This window comes from Bactrocera dorsalis, chromosome 2 (genome assembly GCF_023373825.1).
Source record: "Bactrocera dorsalis isolate Fly_Bdor chromosome 2, ASM2337382v1, whole genome shotgun sequence".
Classification (NCBI taxonomy): Eukaryota; Metazoa; Arthropoda; class Insecta; order Diptera; family Tephritidae; genus Bactrocera; species Bactrocera dorsalis.
The window spans coordinates 54,200,421-54,214,240 of NC_064304.1; the positions used below are offsets into that span (position 1 = coordinate 54,200,421).

At 32.4% G+C, this 13,820-nt stretch overlaps 2 long non-coding RNA genes across 2 annotated transcripts in view; both read right to left on the reverse strand.

Moving 5' to 3' along the window:
* LOC125776394 (uncharacterized) overlaps nucleotides 1-13,817 on the reverse strand; it is a 29,299-nt gene extending 15,482 nt beyond the window's left edge. The window contains exons 1-2 of the long non-coding RNA XR_007421664.1: nucleotides 318-13,817; nucleotides 2-232 (exon numbers count right to left, since the gene is read on the reverse strand). This is a non-coding gene — a long non-coding RNA (uncharacterized LOC125776394). The remainder of the gene's footprint in view (nucleotide 1; nucleotides 233-317) is intronic.
* Nucleotides 1-13,820, reverse strand: part of LOC125776385 (uncharacterized) — a 114,112-nt gene that overhangs the window by 26,412 nt on the left and 73,880 nt on the right. The window lies entirely within an intron of this gene.

Sequence of the window (13,820 nt, forward strand, 5' to 3'; positions counted from 1 at the left end):
CCTTAAAAGTTGGCAATTATCACGAATGGTATTGGTCGCACCAAACGAAGTTATTTGGAAACATGAATTAACGTTTGTATAATCGCCAAAAATGCTTCGACTCAGGTGTAACTCCCAAAACCAAAGAGATCAAAGTTCAATGCCGGTAATATCACTTTCCAACTAAATTTCCTAACTGCTACCTGTGAAGCAGGACGCGAACATCTCCCAATATTATTACGTTTGGATGACGCTATTCAAAATTAAAAATCAAAATCTGCAAATTTTAAATTGAACACAGAACAAAAAATAGATAAATTTGCTAAATATGCACTCACTTCGTACGACAATATTCCGTTAAATTCTTTGTTTTGTTGCCGTCTTATAAGTATATTCTTTTAAATTAATAGTGAAAATCGAAACGTATTTATATATAAATTTCGGTTTAATCTGCTGATTAACTTGCCATTTTTCACAAGGGGTGTTTGCCTGGTAGGGAGGCTGCGTTGCAGGTATAAACCATTTTAAAATTATCTTTTTTATTTCTAACAAAATTCTAAACTTTAAAAATATATGTATGTATGTTGCCTCATGAAAATTATTTCTTTAATCCATTTTTCTGTTTGTACAATTTAATAATAAAATGTTTTGCTTCACAAGGGCCTCAACCTCATTTTAGTAGCTTTTAGGGTTCTGTTGAGTTTCATTTAGTGAAATCTAATTCGTATTTGCTTTGATATCCAGTTAAATGTAAACCAAAAGGAGAACTGTTTCACTTGGTATTGTACATTTTGCTCGAACCTATCAGAATTTACTCGCTCTTATCAGCGTTATTAAGTGGTTAGGGATAGTCAGAGGCACGAAAAAATGAGAGTTTTCAGTATTTCTTTTGTTGCTATTAAATCGTGTTATTTTACAAAAGTAGTAATATGACATTATTATAGAATGTATTGACTTGAAGTTTTTCCAAACAAAAATTTTTGGAATTTCCAAAAAAAAAAATATATTTCCAAAGTTATAGTTGTTTGTGTTGACCCTGTTCCAAAAAAAAGGTACTTGCGGTGACAAGCATAAGTCCTTGGAGATTCATCTAAAAACAACCGGACAAAAAGGTTAGTTTTATAAATAGATAAACCCGGGCCTGATCGAAGGATTTTTTTTTTTCAAACTTAACAAAATGGCGGCCTCAGGAAATTTTTTTCTAAATTTTTGCGTAAAATTCAACAGTTAATTGGTCTTAAAAATCGAAATTTTCGAAAAAATAAAAATGATAACATATTATCTGTCCAAACTTGACGTTCTCTGTTATAAATAAATAATGGATTTTTTTTTTTTAATTTACGCTCGTAAGTCTGTTAAAAAGTAACTTTTTCTGATTTTTTCTACAAACCATCCTTTTCAAAGCGGTTCAGGACATTTTTCATTTCATGTAACGGTTTAGTCAACTATGGCGAACAGAAAAAAACCCAACTTATTTTTATATATTTGATGTAAGAAGCTGATTGCTTTATAAATGTCCAAAAGTTATCAAAACGCCTGCACAAAGCCCCGATCTTAATGTAATTCAGCATTTGTGGGACGAAGTAGCAATCATAAGAGTGGTGCGACAAAATTTTAAAAAATATTTTTTTTTTTTGTTTTTCAACTTTTAAATACTTATAGGTTATAGTCTTGCCTGACTTTCATTGCGAAGCGAAAATGCAACCCTAGCTCAGCCACTAAAAATAAATTAACTGCAGAGAAAAAAAAAATGTACATTTCAAATAATGATTTTCGGTCCCATCTACATACATACAGCAGTATTCAACTGCAGCCACGCTTTACTTATCATTCAAAATTTTTAAATTCTACATATATTTGGCAACATTTTATAGCGGTATCGATTTTTTTCTCCATGGTAGAAAAATTACTTTTTTGCGAGTTTATTTCTTAAATATGGATTGAGTAATTTTATTCATACCTTTTTTACAGCTCACTTCTGACAATATATGGTTATTTTTTTGTCACATTTTGAAATTTAGAAATTTTAGACGCGTTTTTCTTAAAACTACCTTTTCAAATTCCGTGTTCACTGTCATTTCAAAACTACTTGACCGATTCATTTCAAACTTTGTATTGTAATCGTATAGAAATTCTTTTATTTTTCATTAAGAGTGTTTTCCACATCTAAAATGGCATAATTTTTTAGTGGAAAATAAAAGTTTTCAATTTAAATGGCCGCCAAAAATGTTTAAGAAAAAAAAATTATCAGAGAACGATGGGGGGAAGATTTGATTATAAAAGTTTTTTTCTGAAGACGTTCTGGGGGAAGCTGTGTTACCGGCTTATGATTCAATATTTCTAAATAAATTACCAAAAAAAGTCTTTTTTTTATCTTAAGACCTTTAAGGATGGCCTATTAGTCTACCAGAGAAAACCTATTAGTAAAGAGAAACCTTGAGATCGAGGGTGTATGGTGGGGGCCCCTTGATCCATGAATTTATTGATATTATATTTTATCAATTTTGAGAAAAAATTAATTTCATTTATATTTTTTGTTTATGTTACATGTGCTCGTTACCATAAGTTATGATAGCTAGATACTGAAGAACCATTGGTGCTGATCTCAATAAATTGAATTTTTCAATTGATTTTTACCACTGAGAAGCATTATTTTATAACATTCCAAGCAAATATTCTAATAAAATATAGTAATTCGAATAGGAACAATTTTTGTGAATTGTTGGAGAAAAATATCTGAAAATAATTGTTTAAGGCACTCGTCTCTGCTGAGGATTGCTGACCCCGATTTGCCCCTGTCTCTTTTCTACTCTGTATACCGCGGCCGGATCTTCTAGTAGTGTATAAAAAAACCTAGGTAAACATATGTATTAAACTACGTCAAGTGGACACTGAAAATTTCGATTTGCCGTGTATTTAAAAAAAAATCCATATCTTCGGAGTGACATGAATGAATTTTTTTTTGCATATTGCACCTGTTCGGAGTAGTTCCTTTCACGATGGAACTACCAATAAAATGCAGGATCAATATTAAGTTATAATTTATATTTAATTTAAGATGTTAGGTGGGTTTCAGAGGTACAAAAAAAAAAGTATTTTTACGATTTTTTTTAATATAAGCAAGAAGTTATACTTCTTAGCGGTGTTCAGAAATGCATAAAATTTTCTATGAAAGAAAACTTAAATTCACATTTTATAATTTTATTATGCACATTTTATAAAGCAAAGTCTAAATGAAGGAATTTTAATTCGGAAAGAAGTTCTGTCTCTTCGTTGCGGAAGGGAATATGCAGCGTAACCATATATCTTTTGTAATCCATCAACACGCGTTGAAAGTCCAGCAATTATCGGTGAATTGACGATCGTTGATTCATCAGTAGTTATAGATGCTCCCACAGAGATTGATGAAACAGCAGACGTTGAATCTTTTTACGCGCTCTCTGATATTCCTCAGCTGTTTTCCTCTTCCTCGGTTGGCTGCCAGCTATCATTTCCAATTTCTCCTTTTCCCGCTCTGCTTTCTTTCGTGCTCGGTATTCACGATAATATTGTACTGTTTTTCCTCCTTTTAAGACACGGGCTACAATCTCAACAGAATTTATTTTTAATTTTTTGCTTACTAATAGAAATTAAATTTATCACACCAATGTTATGTATATGTATATGCATATTATGTATATGTATATTGCTGTGATAAATTTATTTTCTATTAGTAAGAAAAAAAAATATTTATTAGTATAGTATACGATGTTAAAAAGCAAAAAATTTAAAAAAAAAATTAAAAATAAATTCTGTTGAGATTCGAACCAGTGTTCACATCGTGACATTCTAGGCGCTTACCACCAACACCACCATTGACACTTAGGTTGCGCTGACTTAAGTATGATTTGGTTATGCATGCAAGAAACATAAGATGGTTCTAATAATTTTGTTTAAGTATAGAATATACATATACATTTGTGGAACATTTGCTTTCGCAATAAATTTATCACAGCAATATACATATACATAATATGTATATACATATACATAATATTGCTGTGATAAATTTAATTTCTATTAGTAAGAAAAATATTTATTAGTATAGTATACGATGTTAAAAAGCAGAAAATTAAAAATAAATCCTGTTGAGATTCGAACCAGTGTTCACACCGAGACATTCTAGGCGCTTACCACCAACACCACCATTGACACTTAGGTTGCGCTGACTTAAGTATGATTTTGTTAGTATGAATTTTGTTTAAGTATGAATTTTGTTTAAGAAAAGATTGTTTAAAGAAACGAACAAACGATCGCCGATTGTCACCGCTTCACTTGCTGCTCGCACATCTTCGCAGACAAGGTTGCGTTACATTCATATGGATAGAGCGAGGTTGCGCAACCTTGCGTTACTTTTATATGGAAAGTTGCGCAATCAGAATCTATCGCAACCTTTTCTGGCGTCGTATAAGAAGTATAACTTCAAAAACTAAGCAAATTCCATTGGTACATATCTAAATCTTATTTTTGAGCGTAGGAAATAAAAATATATTAAAAGTTTCCCTTTTTTATCAGACTTTCAACAAAAAATCTCATTTTTTAGTAAAATTTTCGCCATTAATTGGTAAAAAAAAAAAATAAGTTGTAATGAAACAAGAAAAAATCCTTCGTTCAATAACTAGATAATATTATTTTAAAAACATGTACACAATACGAACTAAATCGGTCGATAAATTTTCGAGAAATCGTGTCCACGGATTTCAGTTTCGAGAAAAACACGTTTAAAGATGGGGCACTTAGCGCAGCTAGCCTCAAGCGCACAAGTTCTCAAGACTGTCTCCGAAATTATTACTCAGATCAACTTTAAAATCTAGGACAATATTCTAGAGGTATTGTAAAATTTAATAAAGCAACCAAAAAAAATCGATTTTTTGAAATACTCCTTAACTAAATTTATGTACACACACATACATGTAAATGGAACAAAGTTTCATTTGTGTATTATTACACGCGGCAACAAAAATTGCTAATTCTCGGGCGATTCTCTTTTGCTGTCGCCCATTACCTTCACACGAGCAACTTGTGTTGCGCAACTCTGTTCGAGTTTTTTTCTCATTCTCTTTCCCTTTACTTTAACCCATTGTCGTTTCTTCTTCCTTATAGGTATTTGGGCCACTCTATCACATATATTAATCAGTTCTGTCAATTAAGAAATACATTTTTATTTATAATTAAAAATTAAAACAAAGATTATATGACAGACTTGCACATATATCACCCTTTTCACTATCGTCTGAATCAATTTCTATGGCTTTCTCCATACATTTCACAATATCTTTAATTAATTCGATTTTTTCGTCATACTCCATTTTCTAAAATATTTATATTATATTAAGGGTATTCGTTTAAACGTGTAAAAGCCCCGTAAACCTCTTAAACCGTGTATATTTACGAACGCGTAAAAATCTGGCAGCAACTTATATGGAAATTCATTTAAACACATTACGCACCAATGTCAGTGTGTAAAGAACGCTTGCAAATTTACGATATTGCAAAAGCAACCCTTCCGAACGACCAGCTGATGAATATTATTGTGAAAATCAAAATGGAAAAGGTAAGAATGAAACTCGGAACATAAATTTTATTTAATTGCTGCAATTGTTTTATATTTCAGGATAAAAAGTTAAAGCAAAAGCGCCTACGGCTGAAACCGTCCCATCGCTGGACAGACTCGCAGTCCCTGCAGCTGTTGCAAGCAGTATCCGAAAATTAAAGATAGTCCAGAATATTTTGAGGTAAGGGTTTTAGAAAAGTGAAAATGATTAGGTACATATGTTTGTTTTAACTCGAATTTATTGATTTTTATTCAGGAGAAAAGGTTGGAATTAGAAGTTAAGAAAATAGAATTAGAAAAAGAAAAAGAAAAGAATGAGGTCGAGTTGAAAAGAATTGAACTGAATAATCAATTAGAAATGAAAAGAATTGAAACTGAATCAGAAAAAGAAACCAAACTGGAAATTGAAAAACTGAAACTTGCTAGTGAAGAACGCATTAAAATGTTTGAAATAGAGTTAAAGTTAAAATCCAAATAAATGTGAAACTTTAAGAGATTTCACATGGTACTTTTTTCGCAAATTTAAAAGATCTCATAGCAAAATACGTATATTTGAATGTAACTAAATGTTAATAGGCACAGAAGCACTTTTTATTTTTCTTGTAAATAAAAGCATATATTAATGGATTTTAAAGATATGTAAAGGAGGATGGAGTCATGTGTAGAAGTTCACGCATGTGATCGCCATTCACTTGGGAGTGGCCAGAAACGATTCTTTTACATATGACTCAAGCAGCTCACGACTTCCGGTCTTTGACCAAGTATCGTCTGGGTAGCCTAAGAACATCCGTTTGAAGGCGAGCTAAAGTGAGAAGGCGAAATATCCCCTACTTAGGGTTGTGCGCTGGGTTTGGGACCCGCCACGTGAAAAAACACTCCCAATGAAAAAGCAAACACAGCCTCGGATGAGAGACCCCCCTTTTGATGACGACCATGGCAAACGAAATAATGACTATTTGAGAGCATGCACCTGGAATTTCCGTTCCCTTAATTGGGAAGGTGCCGCTGCCCATGAGTTTCAATACTTTATTTTTAAGTTTCCATTAGTGATAACAATGAAAGGCGCTTAGATGCACCTTCAACTGTTGGTAAGTTTTGATCCCCAGGCTCGCCGGTTTCACTGTTTTCACTAATGCTTTCTTCGTCAACATCAAAACTACCGTCGTTTTCTTTTAATACAATACTGTGCAATATCGCACAAACTAATATCCACCGGCATGCAAAATTTACCGAATTATCACTCTTTATTTGAATTTTGAGTTCTTTCAAGCTATTAAAACGTTCTTTCAATAAACCAAAGCAATGCTCAATTCTTATTCGGTACTGGCTGAACGTTCTGTTGAACAGAATTCGTTGATTCAAGGTGCGTTTATTCTAAAAGAAGTAATAAGGGTCGAAGTTAATTTATATGCACTATCTGCAGCTAACCACTCTGATCCTGTTAGCATTTCAGTGGCGTTTGTGGACAGCTCGCAATTGTTGTATATCCTAGCGCCGTGAACACTACCGGGATACCCCAATACCATATGACGAATCACTAGTTTGTGGTCACACACATATTGAGCCTTAAGTGAATATATATGCTTGCGAGAAAAATATGCTTCACAATCTGCAGTGGGTTTTTCCGCAAATTTTATCTCCGTTCCATCTACGTAGGCAATACAATGTGGTAGCTCACTGAGTGTTTGAACAACTAAAGCTCTACGCTCTACAGGGTTCGGCCAAAACAGAAACTGAGTTTTCCTTTTAATAATTGCATCAAATACTCTGTTGGTCATGACCTATTGAGAAATTTAAAATACAGTTGAAACACAAATTTTAACCGATACATATGTAAATAGCTCACTTGTATTACTCCACCATCGCTAATACCAAACAAACTAGCAATTTTAGTAATTGTTGCTCCTTCTCCACATGAACCCAGTCGGTACATTACTACAGCCAATTGCATTTGGATAGGGAACTGTTTACATGAACGTGGACCATTGAACACTTCGTCATTCTTTATCAGATCAATGATAAAATCAAATGTGGTTTTGCTGACTCGTACAATTTCTCGAAACCTGTTTTCACCCAAATGCGGTAATACATCTATTAAAAAGTTGGGTGATTTTGGGACAGAATGATGAACAAATGTAGATCCATATCTAACATATGCAGCAGCTGCCATTGCAAAGCTAAAGTCTTCCATAATTTCATCTTCCTTTTTGCGTTGGATTTCTGAAATCATTTACATATTTATGTATATATGCGCCTTTAAAAGATTTAACATTGACGCAAAACAATTACCGTCATGTTTTCCAAACAGCTCCAACATTTACAAATCAAATAATAGTCCTTTTTCCCAAAGTTTAATAAATTTGGTTTTTCCGCTAACTTTCGGCATTTTAATATTTTGACACCCAAACAGCTGTTTAATACATAAGTGGCATTTACACAAGGAATTTAAAGTGCGTTCATGTAACACACTGCGTATTTGCATAAATTTATGCGATGGGTAACATTATACGTTTAAACGAATACCCGTATTATGTATATCTGTATACATATTTGCAAATTACTTGCCAAAAGATGAAATTAAATTTTTTAAATATATTCAAAATATTAATTTCAAAAAAAATATACTCAAATGCAACTATGTACTACGAAAGAAAGAACACGAATGCCACGAATGTCGCAGCGAACTGTTACGAATAAGAACATAAAGCGAGTTGCTGAACACTGGAAACTCGGCGCGATTCTCCTCTCCTCGTCGCCCCCTCGCCTATAAACCAAGAGTTGCCGCAACAAAAGTTGCCGCGTGTAATAACAGAGTTTCATATAAATGCTAAAAATGTTAAAGTTAAATTTGTTTAAAATGTAAAAATTTTGCATTCAATTTGGTGCTGATGTACTAGAGTTGTACTGTACGAATACTGCCCAAATATTCCGTTAGGTTTTGCTTTTTGTTTACCGTTATCAATTACGCGTAGTCAATGCATTTGAGTGGACACATAAATGGCACAGATTACTTCGCAGAAGTAGTACTCGCACAGACTTTAATTTAAGGGCATCATTTTTTGTGTTAATGAAAAATAAAGAATTAAACGTATTTCAGTGAAAGAAATAATATAAAAAGGGATCCGGAAAGCATACTACAATTGAAGAAAGGGGAATAATTTGGAACATGTATAAAAAAGGGCAAAAAGAGGCTGAAATTGCTAAACTAATGGAAATTTTTCTTAAAAAAAGTATACAACGCAATCAAATCATGTAAGGAGGATTCCCAAGTATTGGTCAAAGGCAGGATTCGGAAGCCAAGACCATGTAAAACGGATGCGCGTACAGACGCTGCTACAGTATCGCCAAAAATTATCCATTTAAATCATCACGGCAGGTAGCAGCTGATATCAATCAATCATTGGGCCTAGAAATATCCTCTAGACTTGTCAGAAAACGTCTGAATCAGTCAAAATTGTTCGGACGCATATCAAGGAAGAAACCACTCCGTTCAAAAAAAAAAAAAGCAAAACGACTGATCTTCGCCAAAGCTCATTAAAAGAAAAGCTTAAATTTTTGGAAAAATGTATTGTAAAGGTTAACAATATAGGACCAGATGGCAGAATATTTGTGTATATCGTCCTAAGTGCCAAGAATATAATCCTAAGTACACTCAGAAGACGATAAAGCATGGTGGCGGAAATATGGTTTGGGGATCATTTTCTTGGCATGGTGTAGGTCCGCTCGTGAGAATCAATGGAAAAATGGACAATGAGAAATAAGAACTTGCCCAAAACCTGCATACAAAATTAAAGAAAAACGAAGATGGTTTTTAGGGTTTCAAAATTTCAAGCAGAGCTACCGCATTCGGCTTCTTCAAATATCGGTCGAAAAGTTGTCTTCACAGCCTCAGCTAATTAACCCTCTTATAGCAAAAGTTAGAGTAAAATGACGGAATAGGACGTGGTGATGGATCAGTTATATCATGCTGATGACTCCGGTTTATTTTGTGTTGCTCAAAGGCTACTGCAACTCATAAACTCAAAATCTTGGGAATTGGAAAGGCAAAGAATTCACTCTATTTTAAAAATTGTTAGTTCTTATTAAGCAAAAGAATTTAAAATTCGCTTGGATGACGTCGTCTATTTTCATGGTTTCATGAATCATTCGTTCCACAGGTAGAAGTTCCTTTTGCATTTTGTCAAAATTTTTCTTAAACATATTATTTATAAGGTGACATCATTTTTAAAGGAGAGAAACTTGTTAATTAAAGGTCGTCTCCTAATCGACAATGCTCTTTCTCATCCATATGAAGTTGAACTGTTAATGAATGATGGAAAAATTGTTTATGTTTATGCCAACTAACGTTATTCCCCTCAATCAATCAATCAATCAGAACGTAATGAAAAGCACGATGCTGCACTACAGAAACAGCCTTCTAGCTTCAATAGCAGCGACGAAATCTGATTGGCTCTAATCAATGAAAAAGGTAATATTGAAAACTTCAAGGTACTTGGAGTCTTATCAGTGAAGAAACCCTAGATAAATGCTTTACATACTTTAAATTTTACCGAAAACAATAATGATTCTGAAGATAGTATTCCGTTGAGGACTTTTAAAGAAGAATGGGAAGCCGAATTTCGATCATGAGCAACACAAGCGATCTTCTTCACTGGAGCAAAACGTGAACTGAGGCGCCTAATGGAGAAAGCTGTATTTCAATTATTAGAAAACAAGAAAATACAAAAAGATTACGGTTTTTTTCTTTTTAAATAAAGATTTTCTCAAACTTACATTTCCTATCATATCCGTTAAGTACAAATTTATATGTTTACGAAACTATAATAAAATTTTAATTTAAGTGAGTTTAAAGGTGTAAACAAACTTATATTAACTAATTATTTTTGGGTATTTGAAACGTGAACATTTCGCAATTAGTCCATATTTTCGAGTGTGCGCTTATACTATTATAGCTAACGATATTGTCATATCGTATGTTGGTACATTCGTAATTAAAATAAATATAAAACAAGTAAAGAAGGCCTAAGTTCGGATATAAAAGTGAAATTCTTTTAGGTGCTGGCGAAACTTTATATTTAGCAAGTAAAGAAGGCTATGTTCGGAAATAACCGAATAGTTCATACTTTTGCAACTTTCAAGGATTACAGCCTAGGTAATACCTTTAGGTTCATAAGGCTTTTAAGTAATTATTAATTGGGATGGATTTCGGTATATCTCGATAATTAACGTTTTCATTTTCATTAAAAAAATATTTCGAGTATCTAGCAAATGCAATATTTCTGAGCGTGGATCAGTTTGCCACTGTTCGGGCATATTAATGGTCAATTAAGTGTTTCAACATTTCATCATTGACTTAAGAAAAGCGAAGAATGAGTGTACTGCCCGCAATCACCACACAGTTGTGATATAAAACTATGATTGAACTTTTTCTCAACACTGCAACAATTCTGTTATTTTTTAATGTTAAGTGTATATTAGAAATGTCTTACCGGTTCCACATGGTGCAAAAAATTCGTGTTGTTTAATAGTAACTATCAGTATAAACCATATATAATATGTATACGAAAATTAATATACTTTTGAAGCCGTTATGTGTTGTTATTTATTTTATTTTTTTTAAGTAAAAAAATATTTAAATAGTTTTTACATAAAGTTTAAACACATATTCATGATTTAAAATATAGTTTTCGTATTTATGAATTGTATTGATTATTAAAATAAAGACATAAAAAGTATCTTATGTCCTATGTTATAAGCCATCTACCCATAAATTTCAGCCAAATCAAGTTAGCTATTTTTGAGTTATATATAGTGGAACTAACACGACTTTCTTGTATATATAAAGATATAACCTAATCTGTCTCGATTAGTTTTAGGTGATACATACAACTGTTAGGTTAGCAAAATCATGTTTTGTTTACTGAGTGCGAAATGTTGTTGATAATTTCTGTTCTTATTGCCAACTATTCCAAATTATTCCAGTGCACAGTGGTCGGTCTTGTATGGAATCAGCGGCCAAAAATACTTCCACTGCCTATATAAAAGTGAAACTTTTGCCAAAACTTTTTCCACTCCGCCACCCCCCGATGGTAACAAATTTTAATTAATTATATTAAATTAAAAAAGTTGATAAACGAAAAAAGGAATTTTTTGAATATTATTCAACTAAACCAAAAACTGATTTTAATAAAATTGATTTACTTTTGCATGGTAGTTTCTTTGACTGGTGATGATCTAAGCTCAAAAGCAATCGGTTTAGCAAGCCCTGATTTGTAGCGATCCGTTAGATCTTTCGTGTATGGTGAAATTGATACATCTTATTGCTTGGCTCAGCAGATTCTTTTGAGAGCTCTCCAATTGAACCTGGTGCATATTGAATAACATCGGGAGCGATGTTATGACTGTCGAAGGAAGATAATACCAGGAATAATTTGAAGCTAATTCCTTTGCAGGATCTAGCGCAAATTTAGTACAATTAGGGTTTATTAAACTGATTCCTTTTGAAATTGAATTCAAACAGGACAGCAATAGTGGGTGGGCGAAGGTCTGCAGTTTTTCCAAATTTGTTTGTGCTCTTCATCATTTTGCGATTTTATTATCAGGTATACAGGGTGTGAAAATTCTTCTTATATTCGCTCTGACCAGAATTGCCATCAAAGCCACATATTCCCATTGATAATAGGTAATTAGAGGACTCATTTCGTTCATTAATTACATTTGTGAAGAAATGTGGTCCAATAATTTTTTTATCTCAACTTCAACATCAGATCCTGAGTCCTTTATTTGCTCGGGATAACTGTTTTTTCTTAAAAATGTTATCATAGCAGGGTAAAAAGTTAATATCAAGTTTTTTGTTAACGAAGCTTCTAATTAGTAGATACTAAAGCATTATTAAATTTGCTTCGCTGATAAATGATATTGCTTCATACATTTTCTAAACACCAAAATTCAAAAATATAATATTATATATAGGCGTGAAAGTTTACACCGATTTGATGTGCCTAAAAAAAGTACGTATAAAAAGTGAGAAAATGATAAAATGAAAACCAAAGCTCAAATAATATGTATGATGAAAAAAAAAATATAAAAAACAATAAAATATTCACGAATATACATATACGTAAATACAAAAAATTATAAAAATTAACACAAAAAATCGCATGCCTGGTAGAATGACATGAATAACAAAGAAAGTTGCAGCTGAAATCAAAAGCATAGATTTAGATAATAAGTATTAACTAATATAAACAAACTTGATTCATTTGAGAGCGAGACAGGGATGACAACTTTTTGTATACTTTAAATCGATGTATAAAGAAAAACATACCACTCAAGAGGGCACTTATAAAACAATGTTTTAAAATAATAAAACAACATATTATTATCTAAAAGCCACTTTGTTATATAACATATACTTTTATTATCAATACTCGTTTCGATTTATGGGTATTAAACACGACTTTATATTGCAATTTAAGGAGGTATTCTACTCTAGAATTTTGAAAAATTCGATTTTTTTTTCATATATTTAAAATTTAGACCCTTAAGAACATATATATATGTATAAAATTATTTTAAGAGCTACAGTTACTTTAGTGTCGCAGTACCTAGCCCGGTAGGTAGGTAGACTCACTTTTTAAACGCGTTTTTCCCGAAACTGGTTTTTTCCACACGGTACCGGCATTATCTCAAGTTCTATACAACCGATTTACTTGAAATTTTGTGTGAACCTTGTTTATATAATCCTTTATCTTTATATAATCCTTAATCCTTTGTTTTTAATATTTTAAAAAAATTCAGGAATTTCAAAAAAAGCGTTAAAAATGATTTTTATTTTCAGGCAGTCGCCATTTAAAAAAAAAAAATTTCGAGTTCCCTGAGGTAGGGACTATAAGCATCCTTACTTTCTTTTGATTTTTTTTTTTTCAGACCACCAGGAGAGTCAGGATCAATGACACCAGGATGCGCGATTTTTTACACCTGTCTCTCGTTATTACCGTTAGTTTTATTGATGTTTTAAGAAATAGCTTTGATATAAGCATTGGTAAATTTCAAATTTTTATTTTTGGCCTATGAAATCGCCAGTGTGCAGTGGTTTAAATTCTTGTTATGTGGTTTAGAAAGCGACCCTAATCAGCATAAGTAACATGTTATGTTTATTACAAAGTCAAAAGTTCATGTTTACATCTATTTTAATGTTGATTTAATACCGTACTTAGTAATTAGACGTGTATGCAATTACAGCACT